This window comes from Pinus tabuliformis, chromosome J (assembly GCF_031772625.1).
Source record: "Pinus tabuliformis cultivar Carrire ecotype Pingquan chromosome J, CPIR1, whole genome shotgun sequence".
NCBI lineage: Eukaryota > Viridiplantae > Streptophyta > Pinopsida > Pinales > Pinaceae > Pinus > Pinus tabuliformis.
In genome coordinates this window covers 935,434,993-935,460,750 of record NC_142295.1, presented here as the reverse complement: position 1 = coordinate 935,460,750, position 25,758 = coordinate 935,434,993, and the positions used below count along the sequence as shown (strand labels likewise).

At 35.0% G+C, this 25,758-nt stretch overlaps 1 long non-coding RNA gene across 1 annotated transcript; it reads right to left on the bottom strand.

Moving 5' to 3' along the window:
* Positions 1-11,897: 11,897 nt before the first annotated feature.
* LOC149229845 (uncharacterized) lies at positions 11,898-13,006 on the bottom strand. Its single transcript, XR_016247328.1, has 5 exons — positions 12,780-13,006; positions 12,593-12,689; positions 12,396-12,450; positions 12,088-12,147; positions 11,898-11,990 (listed from the first exon to the last, which is right to left on the bottom strand). It is a non-coding gene; the product is annotated as an uncharacterized LOC149229845 (long non-coding RNA).
* Between the last annotated feature and the right edge of the window lie 12,752 nt (positions 13,007-25,758).

Below are 25,758 nucleotides of genomic sequence, written 5' to 3'. Positions count from 1 at the left end.
TACAGGAAACAAAAATATATAGAGTAGAAATTTATTTTTGCCATAACTTGAAAACCATGAATCCATTTGCCAAATAGTTTTAGGGGGATATGCATATGGATGATGGTAACATGCTCAAGCAATTTCAAAAAATTCCAATGCACAGTTTTCGAGAAATAGGCTTCCATCACCTACAGTCATTTTTGAATTTTCTCGATATTCGTGCATTCATTTAAAAAACTGTTTCATTGGGAGATGCATATGGATGGTGGTAATATTTCCAAGCAATTTCAACCAATTCCAGTGCATGGTTTCCAAGAAATTGACCTTCATCACCTTCAGCAATTTTTATTTTTCTTGAGATTCATGCATCCATTCGCGAAGATTTGCTTATGGGGAGGTGCATAAGGATGGAAACATTCTCAGAAAGTTTCAGGTCAATCCAGTGTACTTTATGGGAGATATGGAAAAAAAAATTCTGCTATAGGAGGTTGTCCTTAATTACTACAGGATCTCTACAAGAAGGTCGAGTAGAAACTAGAAGAGGAAATATGATAGAGAAATGGGTCAAAAAGGTCATGTATTCTTTAGAGAAGGTTGATATAATTCCCCCAACACCACTTTCATCACTCATCCACTCCATATAACCAAAATCCATCTTCAAATTCCACTCTGCCTTACATGCTAAGAAAAAGAAAAAAATAGACCTTACATGCTCAAAAAAAGAAAAAAAAAAGACTTTTGGGTGAAAACATATTTTGAGGCACCCAGGGCAGGAAACCAGGATGAAAAACTCCTTTCAGGCAACCTGATTGTTCTTCAAAAAAAGAGAAAAAGCAAAAAAATAAAGGTAGGGACCTCAAATCTGCCCACTCATAACAATTCTAGTTTTTGTTGGTTTGCAAAAAGATAGGAAACATAGAGATCGGAGGGAAGAAAGCCATACAAAGCCCCATGTTTGTCTTCATCCATTTCATGTCACCAATAATACCCATGCTCCTTCATCCATACTTATCTCCAGCAACAAAAAAATTCCAATTTTAGGCAAGTCTCTGCTTTCTACAAGATTTCCTGTAATTATTACAGGAGTTTCCTGTAGTACTACAGGAAGTCCTGAACCTTTACAGAAAGGCATGTGATAGAAAATTATGATGGGCCTCTAAATTCGACACAAATTAAGGCCCATGCCTCTGAATTAAACATAAATTAAGGCCCATTTGACTATCCTTCAACACATTAAACCTCTCTTTTTGGATTAGATATTGTATTTTAAACTTTAATATATTCGTTCGGAAGGTTTATGAATAATTGCATATTTGTGCCTAATATTATTTATTTTTATGGAATCTTATGAGAATATTGGGCAGATTATGAAGATTTGGAGGAGGAGATAATTTAGGGACTTGCTCCCTACTACAAGAGGATCAATATTAAATAATAAATTAACAATATATTATGGAATTATGGCACAAATTTTGGAACTCCAATGATTGAGAAAATCTAGGAATGTGTTCCTTGCCATTTAATGCAAATTCCTAGTGCTGGGAACCGGATCCACTAATCAAGGGATTTTGGTGGGAAATTCTTCCTCCTTTCATCGGGAATTATTTCTAATCATTTTTTATAAGTACCAAGTGAAATTTCCCTCTAGGGAGAGACTTTGATTAGTCTTCTTGTGGAGAGAACTCATATTTTTGCAACTCCATTGTATTTTCTTGTAGGGATGTAATTGTATTGATGAAAATAATGAAGATTATTGTCATGTTCAGCTTTTAAATCTTGGTATCCTCCATAGGCCTCTAAGTTTCCTTGCGCTTGGCCATCCATGGAGCCTCAGATCCCTTTTGTATCATTTGTTTTTCTTCTTGTCACTTCTTATTCACATGCATTTCTTGTTCTTGTTTTTTTCTATTTCGACATTTAGTATTAATCATTTCTTGTTGTAGGACTGGGTTAAACGGTTGATGTAATTTATTTTGTAGGATCACAAGAATCATTTCATCCTTGGAAAAGATTTGGAAATTCATAGTAATCATTTAGCACTTGGATTAGCTTTCTTATTCCCAAATCTAGATTTCTGGAACTCCTTTGTGGGAAAGAATAGTAAATTTATGCTATTTTTTAGAGCATGCTAACGAGCTTTAGTCGAGTTCATTCCAATTGCATTAGATAAAAAAAAAAATTCTGTTTAATAACAAAGTTTACTCCATTGAATTTTCACTTGATTAGGTTGGGCATTTGATAGATTTACTAGCTCACTAGTTCTCGAATTTCTGATTTTTAAGACTAGTAATTTTCCGTTATTTAATAAATCTTTCCCATGTATGAATGAATTTGTGGATAGATGCAAACAATAATGTGTGTTGTTGTAGGAGATTCTATATTGCAGGAAGACCTCATCTCGTTCACCTCATCCACCCATGTCTCCAAAATCCACTAAAATCTCGATCCGAAATCTTGTTTTATAAGCAAAAATTGTCATTTCCATTGAGCAAATCTACCCATCCTGAAACCCTTTCTTGAGTTCTGTGTAGTGTTCACCACCTCCATGTCTTATTCTTCCATCATCCACCTTTCCCAAGCTCCATTCCACCTTCTAGACCACTTCCTAAGCTTTCAGCTTTTTTTTTTGGTAATAAAATAGGGGATCCTGTAGACATCCTATAGGAAATCTTGTACTGGCCTGTTTTGAGTTCGAATTGAGAAAACTCATCATTGAAGCTGGGATTAGGCCTCTACTTGACCTCCATGCCATCAAAACCATTGTACCCCTCTTCTTCCACACCTATCTCCCCTGCCAAATAACAAGGAAAGATTAGAATTTGCATTTTCAAAATCAAAATATAAAGAAAATTAATTCTTTTTATTTCTTAATTAGCACATGCATGCAATAGTTAATACTCCATAGATCAAATTCCATGCTCAGTTAGTACAAGAGTTGAGTACAGTGGTCAGTGCCATGGCCAACGGTCAGCTGAGGTAGTATGCAACTTTGTTGTTTCTTCCCTTATTCTACTTAATTCTCAAATGGAATTGTTGCAAGTATGTGGACCATTTATCATGGCGATCATTCAATAATGTCCCTTATGTCTGTATTAACTAGAGGGGTCAGTGGTCTTCATGGATGACTGTTTCCTTCCCCAAAATGTAATGGTTCCATTATCGACATGCATGTCCAATTGAATACATCTCTTTATCATATGTTGGATACTCTTAGACTGTGGCTAAAAGTGTCTTCCATGCTGCAGCGTGGTCCACTTTATGTATTTATCTTCATAACTCTATATAGGGTAATATTGTTCCTTGATGGTGTCTTAGAACATCTTTTAGGGCCTCAAAATGGATCCGGATATTTAGGAACTAAAAAATTTCCAAAAATAGTAAATTGTGCTATAATTAAGGAAACTGAAAAACTGAAAGAAATAGTGGTGGGGGTCCAAGTGGAATAGGTGGGTGGCCACCAATATCCACCTGGATCAGATATGCACTAAAACATATATCTGTCTATAGAGACAAAGTGTTTTCTAACATAGAGAACTAATTTTGATTCACAACTAATTGAAAGGCACAAAAAGAGCCAACATCACACTACATGAAGATGGATCCCAACAAATTCATAGTATAAAAGGTCGACTGTAAAAATTCAAGATCTTCTAGGGATACCACCATTACTACAAGAATAATAGAGCAAGAAACTAGACAACTTTCTCCATTATAAACAAGACTATCATTGAACATAATAAACCAGAACAATTTACTTATGATCCAAAAAATACTACGACTACCATGGATATACCATACCAGAATAGTTCATACCAATATTGATGGAAAAAATACATGAAGCCCACCATCACAGGATGTGATCAAAATATATTATATTTGACGCATGAACACTATCATCTAGAGGATCCGTGAGACCATCAGAAGAAAAATTGCTCACTAATTTTTTTCTACATGGGCTAAACTAGAATCAATGTTATCAAAGAAAACAAATTGGCTACAAGGAATTTGTTTGTTTTCCTAGAAAGAGGATAATACATTGTAATTATCTACTTTATTCTCTTTGAAAATAAATTTCAATATGGTAGCCATGTGTTCACGCAAAGCCAATGAATTCATAAAATGAAGCTTCCTCTTCCTAAATCCACCAAGATCAAGAACCCATTTCATATCCTCCCCCACCACCTTAGAATCAATGTGATAAGGTTGGAGTCCTACCTCTATACATTATAGTAATGATATTTCCTTCATCACCTCAAGAGAAACAACGTCAAAGAAGGTGGAAACATAATTGTAGGCAAAATGGAAAACCCTTTTGTACCATACATTTCCCCCACCACCTATCCTACTACTCATTCTCTATCTAGGAAGAATAAGCATAGTTTCAAGAGACTACTGAGGAAAAACAATAAAAAACCCTCTCCCTATAAGTTATGTTGAAGGGAAAAACACATAATCATAAACTCTCGACCTGAAGATGACTAAATCATCACCCAATTGCCACACTGCAAGAGAAAATGCTAATAAATTTCTGAGCTCACCATAACCCAGAAAAATTACACTCCAAATTATAGAAAACCTTAATAAACTATGTAAACTTCTTATACACAAATATAACACAGAGAGGGTATAGTGGCGCCCTTAGCATGAAATGATACCCTCAAATCGTAGACATAGGGAAATTCGACTAGATAGAAATTGAACAATTTTTCTATGACTCAGATTGGAAACCACGACGAACTTCTTAACATGAGAACAAAAGGAACCTAATATTACCCAAATGAAAACATTGACCCCCGTATACTAAGAATTCATTCTCCAAAACCCATGCAAACAAAATGATTGAATAGACTTGTTAAAATCATGACCTATGACTAGCAATTGAATATTTAATCTTATGACAAACATTAACAAAGTCACCAAAATGAAAAGGTAAATGCAAGTATACTCCAAAGTAGAGAGGAACCCGATAACACATGCCTAAAAACAAGAACCCAAATAAAACCTAAAACTCACCAGCAAATTTAAACCAAAGGAGGAGGTCAAGGAGTTATCCTCGCCTCCACTCACACCACCCTCATACCATTTCCTCAACATTAGCATGATTTACTATTTAAAGTGATGAGACTAGCTCAAATGACATCTACCATGCTTTAGTGACGAAGGGACATTTGGGAGGATGACACACCCTTCGACAAAACCCTACCATCCAAGATAACAGCCCCATCAGGGTCCAACCTATCATTTTCCAAAAAATATTAGAGAGGACTTGTTCCTTCCACCAAATTAGTAAGAGGCTAGCTAGAGTCAAACTCAATATCTCAAGAGTTGTAAGTAATATCTTCTGTAAAAATAGAAATCTTATTACTTGACCTCCTAGAATGTATGATAGTTACATAATTTTATAGAAAAACATTTATGCTACCAACTATAACTACCACCCACCAACTCTTCACTAATTTCTCGGGAGTTTTTTCATTTAGAAGTCTTTTCACACACTGAAAAATAATTTTTGAATCAACATCAATTTGTAACAAATGGAATCCCTCTTGTATATTGATTTGAATACATTCTTCCAGCACCAGACACTCTACCATATTCTCACTAGTATGTCCACAAGTTTGTGCGAAAACTATCAATGTTGATGAGTTACATTCTCGAAAAACACCTCCAAAACCAATAATCCCAGAGTATCCCTTCGATGTTGCATAAAAATCAATTTAATAAAACCTATTGGAGGAGGAGAGAAAGAAATATTCAAATATGTAATTACATCTTGATACAATTTTACTTTGAGAATACTCATCTTATGATTAAGAATCAACTTCTTTAGGATCCCTTTCTCTACATTGTCTACCTTCCAATCATCAATTGAATAGGAAATGACAATAATTGTTTCTTTTATGGTTTGTATAATCACATATTTAATCACTAATATTGTTCTCCTCTTGTCTCTATAAATTCTTGCATTCCTCTCCTTCCAAAAGTTCTAGAGAATAAAACCTTCTACCAGGATAGAAGCCTTATTGGCTATAAGGTTTTTTAACACTATATAATTTCATGGATCTACTAAAGCCACAATTTTCTCCTTCTCCCAATTGTCCATACCAAAAAATAAATAAATGAATGGACTACACTTCCTCTATGAATGGACGAGAGTTTAATAAATGTTTCATTGTCTCCTTAGACATATTAATGAGAAAACATAATGATGGTAGTTCAACACCTTTCTTTCTAATGTGATCCCAAGTAAGAAATATACACCTTCCCATCAGCCATAGGAAAAACGAGGTTTTCGACGAGTGAATCCCAAACCAAACCTTAGACCAAACAATGTTTTTCTCTAGGCTAGAATGACCTGCGATGAAGGAATAAGCTTCTTTTTAAGTTAACATCCCGAGAGGTTTCCTAGCCTAATGCAATATGTCTCGATCTTGTGAAATCCCTATTTTTCTTTCCAATAGTTTGTACTAAAAAATTTCCTAAGGAAAATCCTAAGACAAGCATATCCAATCATTCTTAGCTCTCCACCTCTACCAAAGCATAGCATTTATCTCTACCTTCCAATAATCTATAACGCTTACTGCTCCCAAGCTAGTCATAAATGTTTTCATAATACTAAGGTCTTCTATCTCAACTAAACGTGGTAACTACTACCAAGAATCATCCCAAAACAAATCCAATACTCCCTTTTATACCTCCCAAAAATCATGTTTTCACACAACTTCTCGATTTTCCTAAGCCCACATCCATAAACTTGAATCAACAATGGTAAAATAATATCGTAATCTCTACTTGTGGGACATGAGAGGTGCATACTTCCTTAACCAAATTGGCTTCCATAATTCATTACCCCTATCACCCATCTCCACCATAATTTCACCCCCAATTTAGTACTTATTATTTCGAGTCATGTAAACCCAATTGCTCAACCAATTTTGGTTGAAAAAGTGTTTCTCATGCCACTAGAGTCCACATCTTTACCTTATTCGAGCCCTATATAGGGAAATTTATTCAACCTTGAAATCAAATTCTTCTAGATAACTTTTTGCACTAGCATTGTTGACATTTGATAAATCATAATAGCATGATGCACTAGCTTGGTGAGAACTAATCTTCCTACAAGATTAAGGGATCGAAAAGACCAATTGTCCATATTATTGTTCAATTTCAAAAATATGATATTTCTGACATGAGATTCTCCTTGGATTGAAAACTAAATCCACCCCCTTGTACTTAGAAGGAACAAAGGCTCTTCAAAACTCTAACACTCAGGATAAATAACACTGTACCATTTCATTACACTTAAAAAACAAATACTTAACTTCTCATTATTAACAAACGTACCTGAATATTCTATAAATATTGAAACAAGAGAATAAAACTATTTCACTTCATTAATGTTTGGTTGACCAAAAATCCACCTTTCATCGAAAAATATTTGGTTTGTCGCTATGTGATCTTCCCAAAAGAAACACAACCCTCTAAGAGTCCATCTAGATTAAGATTTTTGAAATATTGGCCTAGTTGTTTAATAGTGAAAATAAAGAGAAACATACACAAATGATCCCCCTTCCAGAGCCCATGAGACTGGTTGAACATGCGTGAAGGAGAACCATTAATAGAAATTGAGAATAAGGGTGTAGAAATAAGGGATCTCACCCAAGAAATACACTGCTAGGAAAATCCAAAATTATCTAGGACCCACAATAATTAATCCTAGTTTATCTTGTCATATGCCTTAGAGAGATCAAGCTTGATCATCATACATGGTTTCCTTAGACTTTTTAGAGAATGAATAATCTGATGTACTACAAAAATCACATTAGAAATATGTCGACCCTCCACAAAAATAATCTTCTTTTTTTTTCTCTGGAGAAATAAGCTCTTTAAATAATGGTTTTAGGCATTCACAATAACATTGACTATTACCTTATAGATTACATTTCATAATGAAATGGGCTTAAAGCCATTGGGATCGTCATATTTTCCAACCATAGGGATTAAAGAAAGAAACATGGCATTCAAACCTCTCCACATGGACTAAAACTTTCGAGATTCCTCCACCACATCATGAATCTCTTTTCCTAAAAAAATCCAACATGCATTGAAGAAATATAAAGCATACCCATCTGGGCTAGGTGATTTATTATGAGGAATTTTCATAATCACTTCTTCCACTTCTTGAAATGAGATCTACTTCATCAAAGCTACAATTTTCTCCACACTAACAAGTTTTGGAATGCATGTTGTAATCTCATTAATAATTGATTTTCAGTAATGACAAGGTTCAGTCAGTACCTCCATATTATAAGTAACCAACTCATCATCAAATTCCTTATGTTGATTTTATCTCTTACCATCTCTTCTAGTAAGCAAACAAATTGGTTCAAATAATTGTGTTTTGTCATAGATATGTGGAAACGTTTAGAGTTCTTCTCTCCGTCTTTCAACCATTGAACTCTAGATTTTTTCCTTTGGAGTGTTTCTTTTGGTTGTCTTCTCAATTCTAACTTATTCAATGTAACACCTTCTTCCATCCTGAAATGTCGAGAATGCCCTTCTAAGAACATGCGTTGTTGGATTTTTTGCATCTAGCCCTCCAACTTTTGTTTTGCTTCCAATACATTACCAAAATATCTATTGTTCTATAGATTTATCTTTGATTTCAATTCATTAAGTTTCAATGGAAATGTATGTTTCTTATTCTTACCTTGTAAAATAATTTCCTCCCACCATACTTTTTCTTTCTCCACAAACTTAGGCATTTGAAGTGAGAAAATTTCGAAATGAAAAGGTATGTTAGAAGGAGCTTCTTTAATTTCCATCTCTAATAGAATAAGCCATTGATCCAGTCCATGGAAAGGAAGAATGGTCATTTCAATAAAAATGTATGTATCCATAACTACTCCAGAGATCAAAAAATTATCTAAATTGCTTGCCATATGATGACCTCCCCCATTCTATTTTTCCAAGTAAAAGTATGATTAAGGGTTGGCACATCATAAGTTGTAACTTCTCAATAAACTCGATCAAAGAGGTAGATTCTAAATCTAGCTTGCAAGTCCCTTCCTTTTTCATCCAACACCCTTAGAAGGTTGAAATCCCCTCCAAATATCTAGAGAGAATCATAACAGAGACTTCTATGATCTTGAATATTCTACAAGATCTCTAATTAATCCCCCACCATGTGAGTCTTTTACACTATCATCAGACTCATCGTATCTTTTGAACCATGATAGTTGAATCTACCAATCAAAATTCAAGGACTTGCTAGTTAGTCTTGAAAATTTACTTCTATCGGATTGTACAAAATTTTTATTCCACGAAAATTACCCCATGCATCAAGAGCCATGACTTCACATCCTCACTAGTAGTTGGAACTTATTTCATGCAATTTACACTTTGAAACCTTGGTTTCTTGCAAAATTACTCTAACAACTCTGTGTATTTACTTTTAGACACTTACTACTTTTAAACAATGAGTTGTATTTACACTGAATGACTATGGAAGTTGTGTTGAAGACTTATGTGATGAATTAAATTATTATTCTAATTATGTTAATAAATAAATTTCTTGTAATTATTCAAGACAAGAGCACTAGATTTAGAAGACTCCTTTCCAACTTAGAAAAAGGTTTGGTGATCAAGTCCACATGGTGGACCTTTCCTAAAAGTTCTCCTAAAAATCCCTAGGAAAAATAATTAAAGATAAATATACTTAACATAATGGGAGAGAAAGATTATGATAATCACTTAATTGGAGATATATATTAATTTGATTGGAATAAGGCACTGTTTGAGAGAAAGGATGGATTTAAAGAACAATAAAATAATATTTTTCGATAAAAACTAAAGCAAAAGACCCACACAATAAGTTTGGCAGACCCTAAAGTAGGACGCTACTAAAAATCTTCAAGGAATAGGTTATAAAATAAAACCACCTATGAATCAAAGAGGTTGTTGATTCTAGTACACATAGATATCTTAGCTTAAGCGGAATTGGAAGAGGTTGTTCATGGTTGGGTGTAATCTGCTTAGTTTCTGAATAATTCCCAAGAAATATATTATGGTTACAAAAAAAATTATATTCTAATCATTGTGTTTTTCTACGATTTTCAATTAGTGTAAAATTAAGAATGGGAAGGATATATGTGCTTACTGTGTATTGTTATTATTAAAGATATTTGTAGAAAGAAATAGATCTGGCAGTCAAAATGGTGGATTAGAGGTTCTATTCCTAACATCCTTTTCATGTAGGTCTAGTTTATGAATATGAGAAATTATATAGAAAATTTGTAGTCGTGAGAAGTATTGGAACTATATGGAATGGATAAATATGAAGAAGATTTTAGTGTTCTTATAGAGAAATATTATACTAGTACTGAGACAATAAATGTAGGAAAAGTGATAGTGGTGTATTAGTATATATTCTTATCTAAATATATTGTTAATTAAATTATTCTCCCTATATAAAACAATAGTGATATTTTATCATATGAATTGTGCAAAAAGGAATCCGAGTTATGGGATGATTTTACTGTAACTAAGAAGCTACAATCTTTAATTTGTTTATAAGACTAGCTTGATATGGGAAGCTAAAATAAAAGTAGAGTTACGAGATTTACATTTGTATTTCTATAAATCATGTTATGCAATTCCTATATTAAATGTGGTAAAATGTAAGTCCTTCACTGAGACTAATGGAGGACAATTATGATAATATTACCATACGAGTTCACTATTAATTGAGCAGAACTATCACATCTCCTATAGATGGAGAAATACGACACTGATATTAAAATGGAATAGAGATAATTAATACATTGAATGGTAGATATAATATGCCTATAGATGGAGAAATACGACACTGATATTAAAATGGAATAGAGATAATTAATACATTGAATGGTAGATATAATATGAGAATTTGGTAAGGAAACATAGAATATTAAAGAAATTCCATCATATTATAAATTATTTTCAATTAGGCGAGAAGTAAATAAATAAAAATTGCATACATGAGGGGCATCTACACTAGAACAAATAGACCTCGTTCTCAAAAGTAAGGAAGAAATATAATGTTATTGAGGAGTAGAAGTAATTTTCATTATGGAACAAATGAGCTGCTAGCAGATGTAATAGTTTATTGTTACAAAGCGTAACATAATGCATGAACAATATACTTACTGCTATGAAAGATAACAGTGTAGTTAAACTGCTAAATTCTCTCTCTATAGAAATTAAAGAACAATTTAATAAGGACCTGGGTCGAACCAGTACCCTTCCTACATAAGAAATTAGTGTAAACTTTTATATATATATATATAGTGCACTAAGAGGAAAGAACACGGAACATAGTGGAAAAATCCAAATAAATTAAATCAAAACTGGTGCTTTATGAAATTATACGTCCAATGATAATATAGGAGAAGAGTAATATTAAAGATCATAACCTTGACAACTATGGAGCCAACACCATGGAAAATTTATAGCAATAATATAAGAACTCGAACTGTAAATACCATGGAAAATTTATAGCAATAATATCAGTTTTCCATACAAGTGAGTGTCAGAATGAAACTCCGAGACTCATAAATACCCACAGGACATTTATATTCATTAAAAAAATGTATTTTACAAAGATGTTTATATAGTCGCACCCAAGGATTGCGACTAAATAAAATAGAAACCAATATCTACAGGCCATGAGAGGTTGGAAAGAACACCATTAAGAAATAATACAATTGAATCGTTGAGTGGTATAGAAACCCTAGTTAGTGCTTGACTAGGGAATCCACGAAGTACCAACATTGTAGTGAATAACAAAGTGAGGTGAGTTGGTAGGAGTCTGACTTGAAAGAGAGAACGCAACGTGACCCATTAACCTCGAGCCTAAAAAAGGAAAGTTGGTAGGAGTCTGACTTGAAAGAGAGAACGCAACGTGACCCATTAACCTTGAGCCTTAAAAAGGAAATATTTGTCGTAATGACGCAAGGATACATTTTTACCTGCAACCCAGAGTGTGAATATGAATTAGCATTTGAACATACAAGACAACCCTTGTGAAATATGAGGGAAAACAAGTAAACAAAATGAAATAATTACCTGTAAGGGATAAATCGATGCGAAAGGAACCATGTTCCCAAACTAAAACCTTTAGTGTCACTTTCGAGATGGGAAAATATGTGTAGGAAAAGGAATCAGGAATCAGGACACTATAAACTAGATCAAAATTATTAATGTCGTTGCAGAGGAAGGCATCACTAAAGTGAAAACCCATAACTATGCCTTTATAAATTACGCCCTTATTTCATATACACTCAGTAACTCAAAGAACCAGTTCAGGAAGTAAGGCCGATATAGGTGCTCTAAAATTCAAATTTGAAATGACACTACAAGGAAATATATTATACCTTGGTCGTCATATGGAATGGATGGTGGCATACTCTTATCTGTACTAAGAACCTTCTGCAACATAAAAACTATACATAGTAAGAAATCAAAACATTGAGGCATAGAGAAACCCTTATTTAGGAAATGCTAGAACAATTCTGGCAAATAGAAGGTAATTGATAAGAAATTGTCGGTAAAATAAAAATAAGAAATTTACATGAGAGTAATAGGCCGCAAAAAGGATTTCATGTGCAACTTGGTCCAAAGAATATTTATAGACGCCTCTCATTCAAGTAGTTGCAACACCATATACCCTACCAGTGATACCACATACCAAGTTATTTCATAAAAAACAAGACACTCAGTGGGAAACTGTATAAATAAAACCAGGGAGAAAAGGTTACCTTATACCTGAGCAGTGGAAGGGGAAAATCATCCATTCTAGAAGAAAATACGAGTATGAGAGCTCAATAGAGCAACGAGAGCCAAGAGATTATAGAAATACAATTGAAATGGAAACAAAAACATCCAGATAGAAAAACAATGGAGTGATGCTCCACCACAGTCAAAGAAGCAAAATGAATGCTCAATCAAGCACTCAAGATTGAAATACGGCAAGGTTATTAAGAAAGAATCCCCACCGCCGACATATCCATATCAATTCATCATTGTTTATAATAGTGGTAGAGGAGCCACGTGAAGAGCACATCGACCAAGCCATGTGGAAGCTAGTCCACAACCCAAGTGGACCCTTTCTGTTTCTATGACGTTCAGCCCATGAGCCATTAAAATATCCCACATAGTGAACTCCCTAATGTAATACCTTGACATAAAAACCATGCAATTAATACCAATAAATATATGTAAGTTCTCAATGCTAGTCTATAAGTTATGGATTATGTATATACCTATAATTATGTTTGATAAATTTTAATGAGTGAGGTTTGTCTATGAAACGAAAATAAACTTTTAATAATTGATGGAAAGAAACCGAATGCATAAGGAGTCTCCATAGTTAATGAAAAGAATAGTAAGAGGGCCTTGAAATTTATTCCATATTGTTAATGTGTGAGAACCATAACCTTGGGTGTGATATACAACAAATGTATACACATTAAAGAAGCATTCAAAGGTTCATTAAAGAAGATTCAACATACATATATCAGTGTTCAAAAATGGAAAAAAAAAATATATGGGATGAAAAAGAGGGTATGTTACAGGTGGTATTAAATTTGTAGGTTGCAAGGCTAGGCCTAAGGACACACTATAGATAGAAATAGAATGCTTATATTATGATATATTATGGAATATATGTAAAAGTAATGTGTGCTGTTTGCTTGTTAATAAGGTATATAAGAGAGACAATATAATTATATAACATAGAAAAACCCTCAAACCATCTTCTTGCTCGGGGAGGATAATTGTATGTGGAGCTCGGAGGAGAAGACACACCTCCAACCACTCATTTCCTGGAAATAGTAAAAGACTTATGCCAAGAATAGGAAAATATTAGAGGTGAGAATGAACACTTGCTGAAAGGAAATGAAGAAGAAAAAAAATTGATAAAGGAATTGAATGAAAAGTACACTCACAAACCTATAGATACAAAGGTAGATGGGGATAAGGAAAATCCTCTGAAGAGAAAAAGTGCTAATCCAAAAAAAAGGGATTTGAAAGTGGAAATGAGTCTGATAGAACTTCCTTAAAATAAAATAAAACCAAAGAAGAAAAATAAAATGGAGTACAAGGAGAATTTAAAAAGATAAGACCCCTTACTTTTGATAGTTAAAAAGAAGAGGATGGAGAGGCTTGGTTGCTAAGAATTACCAAGTATTTCCAAATTTATGAGTATGCCAATAATTTAAAAGAAACATTAGCAATTTATCAACTCAAAGGAAAAGTTACCTTATGGTGGGATGAGGCTAAAAAAATGCATAATATGGAAGAAAAAATAGTTTCATGGGAAGAATTCCAAAAGAGATTTAAGTCTAAGTACTTAACAAAAAGATACTATGATGATCATGCAAAGGTCCAGTTTCATGATTTAAGGTTGGAAAAACTCACAATGGATGATTTTTTTGTAAAATTAATCAATTTTTTACGATATGCTCCTTATATCAAAGAAGAGAAAGAAAAACTATAGATATTTTTTAACTCTTTTTCACTTGCATATAAAGAAAGGATTGAATTTGACAATCCTAAAAAAATAGATGAAGCAGTGAGGAAGGCCGTAATTTGTTATCAACAATTCAAAACTAAATGTGAAGGATCAAAAGTGTGGAAGAATAAGGATAAAAAAGGTTTGGAGGAGCAGCAAAGAAACACAAATCCTCCCTTTTGAATAATTTTAGGAGACATCATCAAAGAGAAATTCAAACAAATTAATCCACCACAACCTTCTTAAACACAGACTGGGTCAAAAACTGCAGAATTAAATAATAAGGGGACAATCATTGTGAAGGAGAAATAGCCTTTAAAATGTTGGGGGTGTGGGGAACCCCACTTGTTAAGAAACTATCTGTATAATACTAGATTTGTAAAGAATGTGCAAGTTGTGTAAGAAGCCACATTCGTAAACAATATTGCAAGAAATATTCCTAGATAAATACTTCTCTAGACGATAGGCAAGACAAGAACTAGTCTATGATGATAGGAATTGAAGGTAACATCCTGCACCAAAATATTTATGTATTAATTGATCTAGGAGCCATTCTTGATTATATTAGTCTACAAGTAGTGGAAAAATGTAAACTAAAAAATGAAAAAATTTAAATTTTTGGTTTGTACAGTTGGCAACTGGAACCAAAAGAAGACTAAACAGTTATGTAGAACAATGTTGTAACAACCTCGAGTTAAAAGTTCATGTAATAAAGTTAATAAAGGAAAAAATAAGAACAACTTCATGGGACATATATTCCAAGTTGAATGTTGGGCAAGACATCCTAGTGGGTGTTCATTTGGTTTATTATGGCTAGGGAAAATTGGCAAAGGCAATGGAAAATTCCTTGAAAAGGAAAAGGGGAATTATTTGGCATTTTATTTAAGAAAATAATGGCAAATAGGAGAGAAAGAAGGTGAAATCTCACAGGTTGCATGTGAGGAGGAATTGAAAGAAAATAGTGGAAATTGAAAGAAATAGAGGTCTCAATGATAAAAAGGTTTATGAGGATCAGTTCACAATTTTTTTAGGGGTTCTTTCTCTATTCTCTCTCTCTCTCTCTCTCTCTCTCTCTCTCTCTCTCTAATATTATTGCACACTTAGAGAATTCTTGGAGTGCTCTATGATTGGAGAAAGGAAGGAAATTAAAGGACAAGAAAGAAAATGAAAGCAAGGATCAAGCAAAGAAGAGTTGGGTTAAGCGGCTACACAGGGATTACTTGCAGGTGTTAAGTTGCATGTAAGATTTCCTTCTTATTTTTGGCATGCATGGTACATGCATCTGTGTATTTGGTTCTCTTGGTATCATTTGCATGGGTTTCTCTAGGTGTGATAGTGGTTTCAACTTTTCCTTTCGATTTCCAGATAGGTATGGTGTGATGTGGTTCTTTCATTTGGCTTAGCTTTGGATTTTTGGATGGTTTTGGAACTCGGACAGGTGACGTCAAGAAATTTACCAAGGGCCTAGAAATCTCTTGACCGATAATGGCAGGATATGTAGTAAATCCTAAGGGAGGAGATGAGAAAATTCCTCAAGGGATTGGTGAATAAATCTCGAAGCATCCAAGCTTGTTTAGGGCTTAGTGTCACCTTGATCGGTTTGGCGACATTGCGGTAAATACTTGTAGTGTATGTTTCTTTATTTGGGTCGAGGAATCCCTTGTCTGGTAATAGAGGGATTGTGGTAAAGCCTAGTTGTATAAACGAGGGTTTTAGGTCTAGAAATCCCTTGATCGACAATAGTGGGATATGTGGTAAATCTTCAGGAAGCCTTGGTTGTTTTTTTGTGAATCCCAAATTCATGCTTGGAATATGGAAAAGGGGTGATTGGCTAAAAGAAATATTTAGTTCATCCAAATCTATGCTTGGGTGGTATATGGAAGTGCCTGTATTGGTTGGATTTTTCATATGTTAATAAGAGCTCTTTTTCCTCTTGTATTTCATGAATATTTATACTTATTATGTGACTTTTATGGGTGTTCTATCATTATTATTATTCTAGTTATATGATGGTTATAAGCATGGTTTTATGATAGACTTTAGCTATGGATCTCATCATGTTTTCATTGCTAAATGAATGGTTGATGAATGAATGACCTAATAGATGATAATGTGGTTATTGAGAGAAGGAATCAGACCTTCGTGCCAATTCTCAGATATGTATGGGACCCCTATGTTCATATTTATATTTATAACACGTAGATTACACGTTCTCAATTGTTTGACGAAATGAATGTCATGGTTATACCTAATTAGGCCAAGTGCTTGTCTCATTTTTGTATATCTATATTTGTCTTGATGTATTTTATCATTCTGGAAAGTTCTATGAAGTTTTGGGAAAAGGTCTGGATCTTGGGGTCGCATGGAAAAAACTGAGTAAATTAGATTGCATTCATTCAAAGGAAGGGTCATCCATGTGACTAGAGGGTTACAATCAAATTTTGGCAGTGTTATTCCTGCGTCTGGGGGTCCAGCTCAGTGAAAAAATAGTCTACCTCAAGTTTTGGACACCTGAAGTGGTTATTTAAATTCTGGGGGTCCTGTAGTTCCTAAGGGAGGTCAGTAAAGTTTTGGTTGGGAGATTCCACTTCCTTAATTGTTCCTAGAAGGTTGAGTGTATCATAGTAAATCTTTGTCACATATTTACCCTAGTGGAGCAGAAAACTTAGGTAAGTGTGGGAGGATGGTGTTACATAGTGGTATTAGAGCATGGTTAAACACTTGGACTAGATGGGTGAAATCTGTTTTTCATGCATGCATGAAGGTGGTATATGTGTTTGTTATGTATGCATGGTGGTGGTCATTGTTACAATTATGTTGACATTTAGAAGTTGATGATGTTGTTGTTCAAATGTGTTTGTCATGAATGCATGTCAGTTGTATATGCAGCTGTTATGCATGTCAGTGTTTATATGTTGTTTTGCATGCATTGTCAGGGGCATGGTTTTCATGCATGAGGTCATGGCATGCAATTGGTATTGTCATGCATGAGTTCAATATATTGATGTGATTATGATTATACATGTATCATGCTAATCTCGAATGATTTTTCAAATGAGATAGCCTCCCCTAAAATTCACTGAGGTATGTTGATTACATTTATATTTTGGTTTAGCAGACATGGTATATTTGCAGGAGAAGAAGATAAAAAATGACTAGAAAAATGATGGATTATAGTTCACAAGACTCCCCTTATAGATTAGATGAGTAGCTAAGATATGAGTACTCTTTAGACATGTTAGGCACATTGAGAAATTTCATGGCAAAAATAAGAAGTTGCAAAGAAGATAATGACAAAATCATTCAATCACAAGAGAGACTTTTTAGGGTACAAGAGAAACAAGCAGAGGTCAATGCAGTTATCCTTTATAGCTTGTGATAGTTGCAGAGGTAAGGACCACTTAGGATCAGTCATGGACAAGAGCACAAGACTAATGGAGCCTATGGTATAAAATATCATGATGGGCACAGTGAGACAAGGATGATACCCTGAGGGACTATAGTTTCTTGGATACACCTGATAGGAGAGGCAGTGGACATGGGTTTTACTCTAGTTCTAGTTCAGACAAGTATCATGGTAATCGCCACTATCATCCTTACAAGAGGAATGATAGGGTATATTTAATGAATGAGTTCAAGAAAACCAAGCCACCTACATTTGTTGGAAAGCTGAAGAAACCAGAAGATGCAGAGGCATGGTTTCTTAGGATGAATAAGTTCTTTGAGTTACATGATTACACCTAGAACATAAAAGCCATGATATCTATTTTCAACCTAAAAGGGAAAGTGAACATCTGGTGGAAAGATGTGAAGTAGGTCAGAGACATCAGGACAGTGGAGTTAATTTGGCATCAATTCAAGAGACTCTTTAGGAAGAAGTACTTTTTAGAGAGGTACTATGTTAGTAAACCTAAGGAATTCTGTGAGCTAAATATGGGATCGATGACAGATGAGAAATACAGGACTAAGTTCCTAGAGTTACTGATGTTTGTACCATATCTTAAGGATGTGAAAGAAAAAGTTCAAAGATTTTTCATTGGATTAGCATTAGCATTTAAGGATCAGATTGAGTATGATGAGGCTCAGTCACTAGAATAAGTCATTCGGAAGTTAAAACACTGTTATGATAAATTAAAGCATAAGGAAGAGGCTCACCAAGGTTGGAAAGGGAAAGAAAATACTAAAGGTAAATGGCTACCGAAGTGAATAAGACCTCAGGTTTGAATGCTTGTAGGTTTGGTTGTTTACATGTTGTTTATAGGTTTGCAAGTTTGCAGGTTGGCACATTTTCGGGTTTTGTTTTTTAAAGGTTTTCACAAGTTTGCAGGGTTGCGGGCTTGGATGTATATAGGTTGTTTATAGTTTTGCAGTTTTACAGGTTTGGTTGTTTACAGGTTATAGGTGCATTTATAGGTTACAAGGTAGTGCAGTTGGCTATAGGTACTAGAAGAGAGGTCATCATTAGGTAATAGATTGTTCATTTGAGTTGAATGGTATTCCTACATTAGCACATCTTAATGTACTTCCATTTGGATCATACAATATGCTTTTGGGTATGGATTGGATATACCTTCATAAGACCAAAGTAGATTGTTATGCCAATCCCATTGAGTTCTTCGATGAAAATGAAGAACAAATAATATTACTAGGTAAGATGAAAGAAACATGAGATTAGAATGGTTACCGATGTGCAAGAAATGCGTAGTCGTAGGAAAGGATGTGTTTTATTTGCAATTCATATCTCCAGTGATAAAGGTGAGGATGTTGAGGATGCAAAATTATTGAAGAGGTACTTGGACTTGCAATACTTTTAGGATGTATTCCCAATAGACATTTCATATTTTGCGCCTGATAGGGAAGTGGCATTTTCTATTGAGGTTGTACCAAGGGAAATACCGACATCAAAGGAACCATACATTATGATCACTCCAGAGCTAGTGGAATTGAAGTTGGAGTTAAAGGAAATGCTTGACAAGGGATACATTAGGCCAAGTGTGTCATCATGGGGTGCACATGTATTATTTTTTAAGAAGAAGGATGGTAATATTAGATTGTGCATTGATTACAGGTAGTTGAACAAGGTAACGATCAAGAAAAGGAATTCATTGTCGAGGATTGATGATTTGTTTGACTAGTTGAAGGGAGAAATGGTGTTCTTGAAGATTGAATTAGGATCGAGATATCATGAGGTATACATTAAAGAAGAGGACATCTACAAGATCTCTTTCCATACCAGATATCAGAATTATGAGTATGTTGTAGTTCCTTTTGGTTTCACTAATGTTCCAACTACTTTCATGTGTCTGATAAATGTGAAAATTTTGAGACCCAAATCCCTACTTCAACAAACTGATATTACTTCTACTTATTAATTCATGCAAGTTATTTACCGTGTTACATTTTAATAGTGAAGTAAATAAGACAGAAACCATCACTAATTAAATTATATCTAGAAATAAGAAATGAGCAAGAAGAAATAACCACACAGAAAATTGACACTGTTGCTTTTAGAAAAATGTCCTTGGAAAAGCCCAATGTGGGAAAATCGGTGCAGCAACTAAGTTTTTGTATTATTATGAAGTAGTTTTTGAATACAATATTTGTATTCCTTACTAACTATCCAATCCAAATAATTTTACTGGTATAGAAATTAATGAGAAATACCTCACACTATCACTGGCGAACTGACAATGAGCCAGGCCATGGATGGATGGCCCCACGCTAGCTTTGCACAACCTCTACGTCAGCCTACACAGATCTGTGTCAGCCTCTCTAGGGTCTTCATCACCTCTTTGATGGATATTTTGTTGTCTTAAACTTCGTTCCTATGGCCCTCTAGTCTCACACCATGGCTTCTCACTCTAGAACTCGACATCCTATTTGAATCTTAGACTCCCTCTAGAGCTTTGCGTTGCCTTTCCATTGCCTGTAAGTGGAATTGTGATGCCTCTTCTGGATCTCTCTCTACCTTCTATGCAATGTATCACTGGATCAAGAAACTCTCCATCCAGAAAGCTATCCCTACCCCTCATCGCAAGAAATCTCCTTGATCACTTCTCTGACAACTATTGTGCTTCTCTCTTGAGAAATCAATCTCTTGATCTCACTCAACATGTCTTCCAAATGCCCATCAAAGTCCTTATAATCTTCTTTCTTAGTAATCAATGAGCCATATTAAATTCTAATCAATGCATTAGATCCTATTGATTTAACCTTCGTCTTCTTCTAGAAGAATCACACCCAGTTTTATTAATACCCTTTAATTATTTTACTTTCATAAGTTTAGACTTAGGCATCCATTAAAAATAATTAATTATTTAATAAAATTATCTCCGGGTGAAATTTCCCAAAACAATTTCTGGGTATTCTTGAATACATGTTTTGTATCCTCGCTGCTACTTTTGAGGCTTAGAGTACATCTGATGCTATAATAAATCAACACTCCATATTAGCAAGGAATGTGCCCTAGTAATGCAGCATGTTGAAGCATGACCCTGACTCTGTAACATCTTCCTCTACATTGTTGATGTCTAACATCACTTCCCACCAACTAATGTATAAATGCTACATTTGTGATGCTTCTTACTCTTCATTTTGCTGCCAATTGCATCTGTACTGCAGCTCTACTGTTGTTGCAATAAAAAAAAAATCCAAAATATTAAAGCAAAGTTTTCCAGTGTGATGCATCTGATGTTGGAGTTATGATTAATGCTACTCTCTGCGCTGACCCTCTTAAGTCTCCATGTTGTTGTTGACTCTGCATTGTGCCAACTACACTGCTTCCAACTCTGCTATGTGTTTCTCAGTCTCTGGCACTCCTAGCCACTGCAACTGTCACTCCGCATTCCTCTACACCAACTCAATTTGGTCCATCCTCCTACATCTGATATGGGCTCCCATTGCGAGGTATTGATCCAAGAGGTGGATTCCTCAAGGATCTTGCTTATATGTAGCTCTTTTGAACTAGAGTACTAGATCATCCCACCTCCCCCCTAGAGGTATCTAGGCAATCATGGAAAAACCCTTCTCCTCAATCCTTGTGGGTGCAACCTACGGATCATGTTTCTAAAACTTGTCCTTCTTCTTGAGAGGACACTATTTAGCGTAGTGGTCAAATTACCACAACAGAAACATTTGATCTTAGAGACTTCTTTCTTCCTCCCTTGCTGCTCTTAATGCCCCTTTGATGCAAGGGTTGCATTCTCCTCTCCTCGGGTTTTGTCCCATTGTTGCTTCTGCCATCAAGTTTGTACTTGACTAAATCTCACCTCATCTCTTCTTGTTGAAGAACAAACCACATACCTTCCCAATCTGATAATTTCTCTCTGCCCAGGATATTCTAGACAAATACTTTCCATTCTTTTGAGACTGAATTCAGGGCCAACCTCACCATCTCTATAGGTTGAGGCATTGATATTATAGCTGCCAACTGATCTCAGACTTCTTGAAGCTTTGATAGGAACAGGTCAAAGTGTTCCCCCTTCTACATCCTCATGGATCTCATTTTCTCCTTGAAGTACATCTTTCACTTCTAGGAGGATCCTTGATACAACATATCCAAGGCATCCCACATCTCTTTGGCCATCCCTTTGATAGAAATGTGACATAAAACATGATCCATCACTCCATCGAGGATCAAATGCTTGGCCTTAGCCATCTCATCCTCCTACTTCGTGAGTGGATCTGCATCAATGGGTACATCTACCCCGCTATTGACATAGTCTATGAGATCATGATCATCCAGAAGGTAGGATATCCTAGCCTTCTAGATCACATAGTTGGATGCTCCATCCAATCGATCTTGATCTCTCAACCCATTAGATACCATCTCTTCCAACAAAAGTCAAGCTTATCCCTCTGTCCTCTGTGCATTTTTTAGGCTAGCCTACTCACTCTTTTCGGGAGCTAGTAGATATACTCCTCGCTAGTGCTTCTCAACAACTGAAAAATATAATTCCTTGGATTAGAATTCACAGAGGAATAAATTCCCTCAAAAAATTTCTTCTTTATTCTTCTAACATTTTCTGACCCATCAAACACTATACAAAACTGCATCACACCTGATGCGTTGCTCTCTCTGCCACTAAAAAATCACAAACTAGAAAATATTACCTCTCTTTCAACTCACTGAGAGAGATTTTCCTTGAGAATCTTACCCTCTTGGCCTAGACTTCACAATCCCTCTAGGGATTTGATATTCTTCCTATGCAGTAGTTCAATCTCCCTCATCCTCTTCAACATTGGGCCCTTTCGGTCTACTCTCATGCTTCACCTGCACTTTGAAATGATGTGAAAATTTGGAGACCCAAATCCCTACTGTAACAAATTGATATTACTTCTCCTACTTGTTAATTCATGAAATTTATTCACTATGTTACACTGTAAATATTGAATTAGATACAACTGTAGCCTTAACTAATTAAATTATATGTGGAAACAAGAACTAAGCAAGAAGAAATAATCACACACACAATTGACACCAATGTTTTTGGAAAAATGTCCCAAAAAAACCTAATGTAGGAAAATCAGTGCAACAATTGAGGATTTGTATTACTATACATTAGTTTCTGAATATAAATTTTGGATTCCTTACTGACTATCTGATATAGAGAATCTGATTGGTAGAGAAATTAGTGAGAAATAACTCCCACTATCCCTGGATGGTTGGCCCCATGCTAGCTCTATGTCAGCCTACGTAGATTTATGTTAGTTTCTCTGTGGTTCGCGTAACCTCTTCCATGGATCTTATATTGTCTAGAACTTCGTTCCTTCGTCCCTCTGATCTCACACCCCAACTTTTGACTCTGGAACTCGGCTTCCTAGCTGAATCTCAGACTCCCTTTGAAGCTCTGCTTTGCCTCTGCATGGAATTGCACTACCTCTTCTGGATCTCTCTCCGCCTTCTCTGCAAGGTATTTCTAGATCATGAAATTCTACAATCGGAAAACTATCCTTGCACGTCACTGCAATAAATTTGCTCGATGAATTCTCTGACAATTTTAGTGTTGATCTCTTGAGAAATCGATCTCTTCATCTCACTCGATGTGTCTTCCAAATGCCCATCGAAGTCCTTATTATAATCTTCCTATTGAGTAATCAATAACCCAGATTAAATTCTAATCAATGGGTTAGCTCATAGTGAATCGATCTCCATCTTTTTCTAGAATATTCACACCCAGTTTTATTAATACCCTTTAATTATTTTAATTTCCTAAGTTTAGGCTTAGGCATTCATTAAAAATAGTTAATTCTTTTACTGAAACTATTTCTGGGTGGAATTTCCCATTTCAATTTTTGGGAATTCTGAAATACTTGTGTCATAGCCTCCCTGCAAATTTTGAGTCTTAGAGAACATCCAATGCTGCCATAAATTAACAATAAATAGTGTGTTGCAGCCTTATCAGGACAAGTTTGTGATTGTATTCATTGATGATATATTGACATATTATAAGAATAAGGAAGAGCATGTCGAACATTTAGCAATGATATTTGGGATTGCTAAGAGAGCATCAGTTTTATTCCAAGCTTAGTAAATTCAATTTCTTTCAAACAAAGGTACATTACATGGGACATGTTGTTTCTCAGGTAGGAATAACAGTGGATCCATAAAATATCAGAGCTATCATGGAATGGGAAGCTCCTAGGAATGTGGATCATGTGAGATACTTCATGTGATTAGCCAGTTATTATACAAGGTTCATTAGGAACTTATCAAAAATTTCATATCCTATTATATCCTTGTAGAGGAAAGGAAATAAATTTGAATGGATAGATGAATGTGCAACAAGTTTTGAGCAGTTGAAGAAGTTTTTGACAAACACTCTAGCTCTTAAGATTGCAGATCCAAGAAAATATTTTGTGGTGTGTACAAATGATTGCAATAGAGGACTTGGTGGAGTATTTATGTAGGAGGGATAGGAAGTATTCTACAAGTCAAGGAAACTAAATGAGCATGAACAGAATTAAGTGACACATGATCTTGAGTGGGAAATGATCATTCATGCATTGAAGATGTGGAGTGACTATCTTCTTGGTAGGAGGTTCGTTCTCATGAGTGATCAGAGTGAGATGTGGCATTTATTTTATTGACATAATCTAAATTCCAAGCAAGCTATATTGTTGGTTACGATTAGTGAGTTTGACTTCGAGATTAGGTACATCAAGGGTAAAGAGAACAAGGTTATAGATTCCCTTAGTAGAGGAGTACATGTAAGTCATATAGAAGCTATGAGTTCATATGGTACAAATTTAGAGTTTCATATCTTATAGGAAAGACAACAGGATGACAGGTATAGGGAGCTTAGGCACAGGTTATAACAGCAAGGTACAAGTGACTAGGATGTGGACTATCATCTCACGACGAATGTATTTGATTGGGTTTAGGGACATGATCTATGTGTCGGACAAAAGTGAACATAAGAAGCTTATTTTGAGGTAATTTCATGTTAATCAGTATTCATGCCATTTTATTGACCAAATATGAAGAAGGAAGTGAAAGATTTTTTGGCTACATGTTTTGATTGTCAACAGGTATAAGGAGAGTGTAGGGATCGAGGCAGTTTACTATAGTCTATTATGATTCCAGAGTGGAAATGGGAAGTAATTTCCATGGATTTTACTACAGGTTTTCCGAGGACATGTAGACAACATAATTTTATTATGTTTGTGGTTGCCATGTTGCCCAAGGTAGCACAATTCATTCCCATCAAGTCTACTTATTGAACTAGTGATGTAGCATAGTTCTTCATCAGGAAGATAATGAGTTTTCATGGTGTTTTGAAGAATATTGTGTCAGGAAAAGATGCTAAGTTCACTTGTAGGTTTTGGAAGGAGTTATTTGGAGGTTTGGGTACAGAGTTGTCCTTCAGTGTAGATTATCATCTACAGACATATGGATATATGAAGAGGGTCAACGTGATTTTGGAGGACATGTTGAGAATGTATATTATGCACCAGCAGAGGAGGTGGGAGGAGTATCTTCCACTGGTAGAGTTTTCTTACAACAATGGGTATCAAGAGTTACCGAGGATCATTCTATTTGAGGACTTTATTGGTGAATTTGTAATACTCCTATCAGTTGGAGTGATCTAGTGAATACGGTGTTGATAAGAGAAGATTTGTGGGTAGAGACGGAATGAGAAATACAAGTTATCAAGCAAAATCAAAAGGTAGCGTAGGATAGGCAGAAACGTTATGTATATTAGCACAAGGAATTTAAGTAGTTT